Below are 6,757 nucleotides of genomic sequence, written 5' to 3'. Positions count from 1 at the left end.
CCATGACGGACCCTGCTGCTGGCATCCTGGGCGTAACGCGTGGCGTTCGCATTTTCATAGGTTAACTTCCCACAAAATCAAGGATTTTTATTTGCATGTCATCATGGCCTTCGTTTTCTCTCGTTGCGCACTTGTCTCTTTGTGACCATCCACAGCGCGTCCCGCACTTTATACTCCCCTGATCGCTCCTTCCTCACGTCGTTGCGCGGGCACTCGCCCTGGGCGATATCGCTTCGTCCATTCTGCCGTTGCCTCAATGTCATCAGTCGTAGCACTTCCTTCTCGTTATCCAATCAACATTTAAAAAGCGCATTCCTGTTTCCAATATTCACACAATCCATCGATCTTCACCCAGTATTTCAGGCCATCAGAACTTGTCACATCCTGAATTTTCACCTTGAATCCTGGATTCTACACATGCCATGGGTATTAAACCCCTGGGTGATCATCTCCGGCTTGCATTGCTCGAAAACGGGCTCGCGCTCTCGCACTTTGATTGAACTCGTAGAGCAGAGCGCCACAATTCAGCCTAGACACAGGCAGCCACTCCGTCTCGTCATAGCCTTTCCACTTGACGAGGTATTCGCGGGTACGCCTTGACGTCCTAGTCCTTTTGGTCCAGCGCAAATCCAGAATCCGTTCGACTTCATATTCGTCATTCTGGACATCAGGTTCGCAGCTGTCTTCGGGCAGTAAAGCAGCATCGAAATCGTCATCCTCATCCACGTCAATCTCCACGGTTGGTCGTTTTGGGAACAGAGCCCTTGGCTTCAGCCGACTCACGTGGACCCATGGGTTCACACGATATCCTGTATCCTCCACTTTGAGCTTCACACGGAAATTGTCGTGGATCTCCAGGATTCGAAAAGGGCCATGCCACATATGGGCCAGCTTGCGACTGAGGCCCGGGTGCACTTTGGGTATATATAACCAGACTGCATCCCCGGCCTCGAATCCTGACTTCAGACGGTCTGACAATTCCCGCCACTTCCTGGTCTGCTCAGCAGAACGCACACGTTTGGCCTTCCTCTGGATGTCCTCTGCACAGGCTTGCGCATAACTGTAGTCACGCTGCAATTTCCTGCGCCACTCATACGCTGTGCGCTCTTGGATGCTGGATGGCTTGGGTCCCAACATAGCCGACACGGTGCCGTGTGCGTCCCAACCATGCACCAAGAAGAAAGGGGTATCCAGACGGGTGGCGTCGAAAGACGTGTTCAAGGCAAACATCAGGCGTTCTGCGTGGTCGTCCCAGTCACTCTGGTCCGCTTCGGCGATGTACGCTCGGATGCTGCGCACCACAGTCTGCACAGACCGTTCTTGTTGCCCATTCGCTTGGGGACGGTACGCCAAAGTCGCCCGCTGCTTGCTACCCAGAAGTTCACGGAAGCGTGTGAACACCTCGCTCATGAATCTTGGATCTTGGTCGTGTCGCAGCATTGAACTAGCTCCAAACCTCCTGAATACCTGCTCTTCATACGCTTCCGCCACATCTTGTGCCGTTGTAGAACTCATTGGCCTACACATGACGAATCCTGAGAAAGCGTCCTGGAACAAGAGCAAGAACGTATTTCCGCGGTCCGACTTCGGTAGATGCGTCACAAAATCCATGGAAACGACTTCCAGAGGACGCCTAGGCTCAATATTTCCTGGGAACTTGCCACAGGATACATCCACAACTTCCTTGGCGCGTAGACGTCTTTGCGGCCCCATCGAAACTCAGGATATGACCTTCGTAGTCTGCTTCCAGCATCTCCAAACTGATGGGCACTGGTGGTTTGACACGCCCCTTGGCCGGGATCAGGTTTTCAGCGACTTCATCCAGATGCTCTCGAGGTGTGATTCCTGCACCCAGGATTGCAGCCAACCCGTCCTCGTCACGTTGCACCCTACGTATCTCCAGGTTCCAATGAGACAAATTCAGACCCCACTTGACCGTTCGACCGTCAGCTGACTGCGACGTGAGTAGCCACTTCAGCACGGAATACCGAGTGTACACGATGATCTTGGGACTGGGTTCAACCAGAGTGCGAAATAATTCCAGGACTCTCAGGATGGCAATCACTTCCTTTTCAGCAATGTGATACCTCAGTTCGGCATCGTTCAGGACACGGCCCGTGAATCGGACGGGATGCACGATCCCCTCGTACTCCTGGCCTAACACCGCAGAGGCCGCCCACTGGTTTGCGTGCGGAATGATCACAAACGGCTTGGAGCGGTCAGGATGCCTGAGCAGCGGAGTCGAGACGATCTTGCGTTTCAGGATTTCGAACGCTTCCTTGGCTCTGGACAAGTCTCGTCCGGATTTTACTTGTTCTTCCGTCAACTCATACAGGACGGCAGCGGTTACGGGGAGGTCTTCGGTGAACTTATTGTAATAGTTCAGACTTCCCAGGAAGCTCTGCACTCCCTTGAGTGTCGACGGGAAAGGTAAATCCTGGACTCCCTTGGCAATCTTGGGTGTCGCCCGAATTCCTTCGGCACTAATTTCGTGCGAAAGGTACGGGATAGACAATTTTCCAAATTCACTCTTAGGAAGGCTCACAGAGATATTCCAGTAGCGTAAGCGGAAGAGCAGGGCGTTCAAATCCAGGCACAACTGCTCCCAGGTGGGCGCACCGTGGGCAATGTCGTCGATATACGAGCTTCGACCAAGTACTGGACCCATTTGGGGTGGTGCCGGGATATTACGCTGAAACACCGTCATCTCGTCCGTCAGGACCGGAAGGTCAAGCGGCGTTTCGGCTAAAATCCTCGGTTCACCTGAGTTCAATCCCAGGAAATCCAGGACATCTTGGTCGTCCTTTGCTTCCTCTTCCGGCGAGAGTCTTACAAAGCCCCACAAGCAGTTGTTGCGTACTGCCTGGTAGATTAGGGGTGCATTCTTCAAGCCGAACGGCATTCGAACCCACTGGTAGTGACCCATAGGACAGATGAACGCAGAGATTAACTTAGCTCGCTCTGTCATTCTGACTGCCCAAAATCCACTTGCCATGTCCAGGCTCATAAACCACATTGCGGACTCAAATCCAATCAGGAGGTCGTCGATGAGCGGCAACGGGTAATGGGACAGCTTGGTGAATCCGTTGACCACGCGATAATCGATACACATCCGGATGTCAACGCCATTTTTCTTCAGGACTATGACAATCGGAGAAGCCCAGGCCGACGTCGATATTTCGATCAGCCCAGTCTCCAGGAGTTTCTTCAGAAGTGCAAACACCTTCATCAAGAGGTGAGGTGCAATAGACCTTGGGCGCTGTGCAACAGGTTTAGCGTCGCCAACATCCAGGTCGCAAACCACACCCCTGGCCGGCGCGGGTGCCGCGTTGCCGTCACCCAGGAAGATTTTCCGATGATACTCCAGGATTCGTCTCAATTGTGCGTCCATTTCGGGCGTCGTTTTCCCAGGAACTCCGACGTCAGCCTCCTCGATCTTGCACTCGGGTGCCAGGTCCTGCAACTCAGGGAGCATAACCAACTGGTCTCGCAGCTGCGAGAGCAGCTCACTGCCTTCACGCATGTACACCGCGGGTTCATAATCGAGATCCTCGGTGGTAACCCTCAGGCAACGGTCGTACTCCTGCTTCAACTTCTCGAGCGGGGTCCCTGACATGCCAGAGATCGGAATGTCCCAGTATTCATCCAGAGGCTGCAGCGAATCATCGTCATCATCGGGTACATCCAGGATTTCACTAGACACACCGAGATCCGGGGAGGTGAACTCAGGGTCGTCTTCACTACCAGTTATCACCGCAATGTCCTCTCCAGTGGTATCCGCCTCACGTATCCTTGCTTCGGCTTCTTGTGGAGTGACAACAATTTCTCGGGCACCTCCATCCGTCTGAGTCGCAGCATCTTGGGCAAAGCGCACGCGCCGAAGGATTGGCCTTGGAAGCACTGCGGCAAGCATCGCTCTGTCAGGGCCGCCTTCAGGTCGAGGTAGAATTCTGAGTGGCCACTGATACGCTGGCGTCTGAGTGCACCGCGGTTCTGGCATGGAGTCCTGGAGCTCGGCGAGTCGTCGCATACGCATCTTGGCTTCAGGGGACGGCACATTCTCTAAGATAGATACTTGCCAATCCCGATAGGCTGAAGACCCTGGACGCACAAATCGACTTGCACTTGGGAAGAACCCGTATTCCACAATTCTAGCGACAGGGGTCCGCGTGTCAATCCAGACGTTCTTATCCGAAATGTTCACCACTCGTACAGCCACTGGCCAGGATTTCGCTGCATAGATGATTTGTGTAACCCAGCGATCTCCTCGCCCAGCCCACACCAGCTCACGCTGGGGATTGGTCTGGCCATACTGAATTCGAACCACCGCATCTTCTCCTGGTCGCAGATACAGACTGCGCTGGGGGTTCACCGGCAAGTCAACTCCTGTGCGGTCTCCAGGCGACCATCCACACATTACAATCGTCTCTTCATCTGGCAGTGTCACAAGACCTTCGCGAACGCTAATCCTCAAACCAGCTGCAAACATGAAACTCATACCCAGAAGTACATCGATCCCTTCGCCGATATTTGCAACCCAGACATTCAGGATATATACCACCCTCGGACCGAGGGTGATTTTCACCTCAGCACTTGCACCAATGTATGTCGGGACGCCTCCCATTCCGGAAACCTTGGTTCGTTTGTGCGACTTGAGTTTGAGTCCCAACTTACGCGCTAAGTCGAAACTCACAATATTCACAGTCGCACCGGTATCCAGGAGGACTTTCGTCCGACAGTCATTTACTGCACCGTGCACCATTGCAACGTCACGTTTCTTTGGGTCAGGATTGTGCTCTTCCCACCACCCGTAGCGCTCTCCACGATTCAGCTTGTACTCCACAATTTCATCAGAGTTAGCTGCATCAGGGTGCGGTCCGTCAGGTAGCGGGAATTCTGAACACGTAGTTGAATCCTGAATCAAAGTGGCCATGCATTGTTGGTTATCTTGGGTCCTTGCTCTCAGCTCCGGGCCTACGTACACTAGAACACATAATTCTGGGGCCTTCTTCTGCCCGGCGCGTACTGGGTCCCCACCCAGCGGGCTTATTGGTTTAACGGCCTCCCAGAATTTGCTTCGCCATCGAGGAGTTTATCCAGGATTTGGCTCGGCATGTCCTTTAGTGCGCCTTGGCGGGCGAGTTTCTTCACAGCTTCTAGCGTCTTCCAGTCTTCACACGTTTTTCCAAGATGTAATTTACCACAGTTCCCACACGGTTGGGCACGACACATGTGTGTCGGATGACCCACGTCCAAGCATCGGTCACACTTCATGTCCTTCCAGCAGCTGTCCTCTGGATGCCCCCACTTGCCACACTTCTCGCAGTACTTGTCCCAATTCGGGTTGTCGCGGCGCAGCGAGCGGTAACCAGAATTCGCTCCAGATACCTGGGCAGGTGGACGCCAACCCATGTTATCCATCACACGGTAGACTTCATTCGCCACAGACTGCGTCCATTCAGCACCGCTCACACCTGGAGTGTTTCCATTCTCAGAGGAGACAACGTCATCTCCACGAGTTTCGCGGGTCGATTCTGGATTCACGTTGGCATCTCGGGTCGAGATCCTGAGATCGGCGTTGTTATCTTGGAAGTGACCACGTTCCTCAAAGTCCTCGCTCACATCAGAGTCCGAGTCATCGCCTCTGGTCACAAAGGCACGTCCTGGGCGCTTTGACCTGAAGCGTCCTTGCGGGATGTTGTCAGCTCTGAAGTCCCGTGTCCTGGATGTAGGTGCATCCTGGTCACTCCGACTCCAAACATCTTCGTCCTGCTCCAAGGCGTACTCTAAGTCGGCGATACTCCTGAATCTCTGGCCTTGCAACGACGTCTTGAGTCGCGTGTCCCTGAGTTTCGTGATGAATCTTCGGATATGTTTCTCCAGGCGCTTCGATGACTTGCGGAAATCGATTTCAGCCTTGCCAGCCGCAGAATTCAACCGGTAAAAGAAATCCAAGGCGCTCTCAGAGTTCTTCATCTCCATCGTGAAATAACGTTCAGAGTATGACGAGCGTGCCTTGCAGAACTTCTTCCTGAATGCTGCCGACAATTCCTTCCAGTCACGCCGAGTGTGCTTCGGCAACTGATTGAACCAGTCGCGCGCAGCTCCCGAGAGTTTCAACTTGAGTTCCTGAATTCGCATCTTGGTGGACCATCCTCCTTGCGCAGCCATATTCGAGAAGCGCTCCCACCAGTGTACGCGTTCCCTGAGTGAGGCCTTGGTGTCGAACTCACTCAGAGTGTTCGAGTTGATGTACGGTCGGAACGTAAAGAGCGTAGTGCCTCCCTTGGTCGTAGCTGCTGTCGTCAAGTTCACACCGGGGGCCTCATTCGAGCTGTCATCGGAACTGTCAGACGACGAGTCGTCGTCGCTGGATTCAGAGCTTGGGTCCGAGTCTGAAGGCGGGTCGGAATCGTGGCGATCCTTCTTCTTGGATGTCTGCCTCCTGGCCGGCGAGCGTTTAGAGGCTTCGCCTCGGCCCTGCGGAACACCGGAGTCCGTTGTCCTCCTGGATGCGGATGTCTTCGCCACGGTCACAGACGCTGGCTCAACCTCCGTCGTCGCCTTGGTCTCCGTCGCGCCATGCTCCTGCTTCACGTGCTTCGCGCGGCGCGAAGTGTCGGTGGACTGCACGACGGTCGCTCGCAGGTGAGCGGCGGCGACTTCGGAGGTGTTCTTCAAGCCAGCTGTCGCATGTCTCTTACGTGCGACACTTGCGTCATCACTGATTACACCACTGGATACTGGACTCACAGTT

The sequence above is a fragment of the Phytophthora cinnamomi genome (assembly GCF_018691715.1).
Source record: "Phytophthora cinnamomi strain GKB4 chromosome Unknown Contig21, whole genome shotgun sequence".
NCBI classification, from domain to species: domain Eukaryota; phylum Oomycota; class Peronosporomycetes; order Peronosporales; family Peronosporaceae; genus Phytophthora; species Phytophthora cinnamomi.
This window is presented reverse-complemented; position numbering follows the sequence as displayed.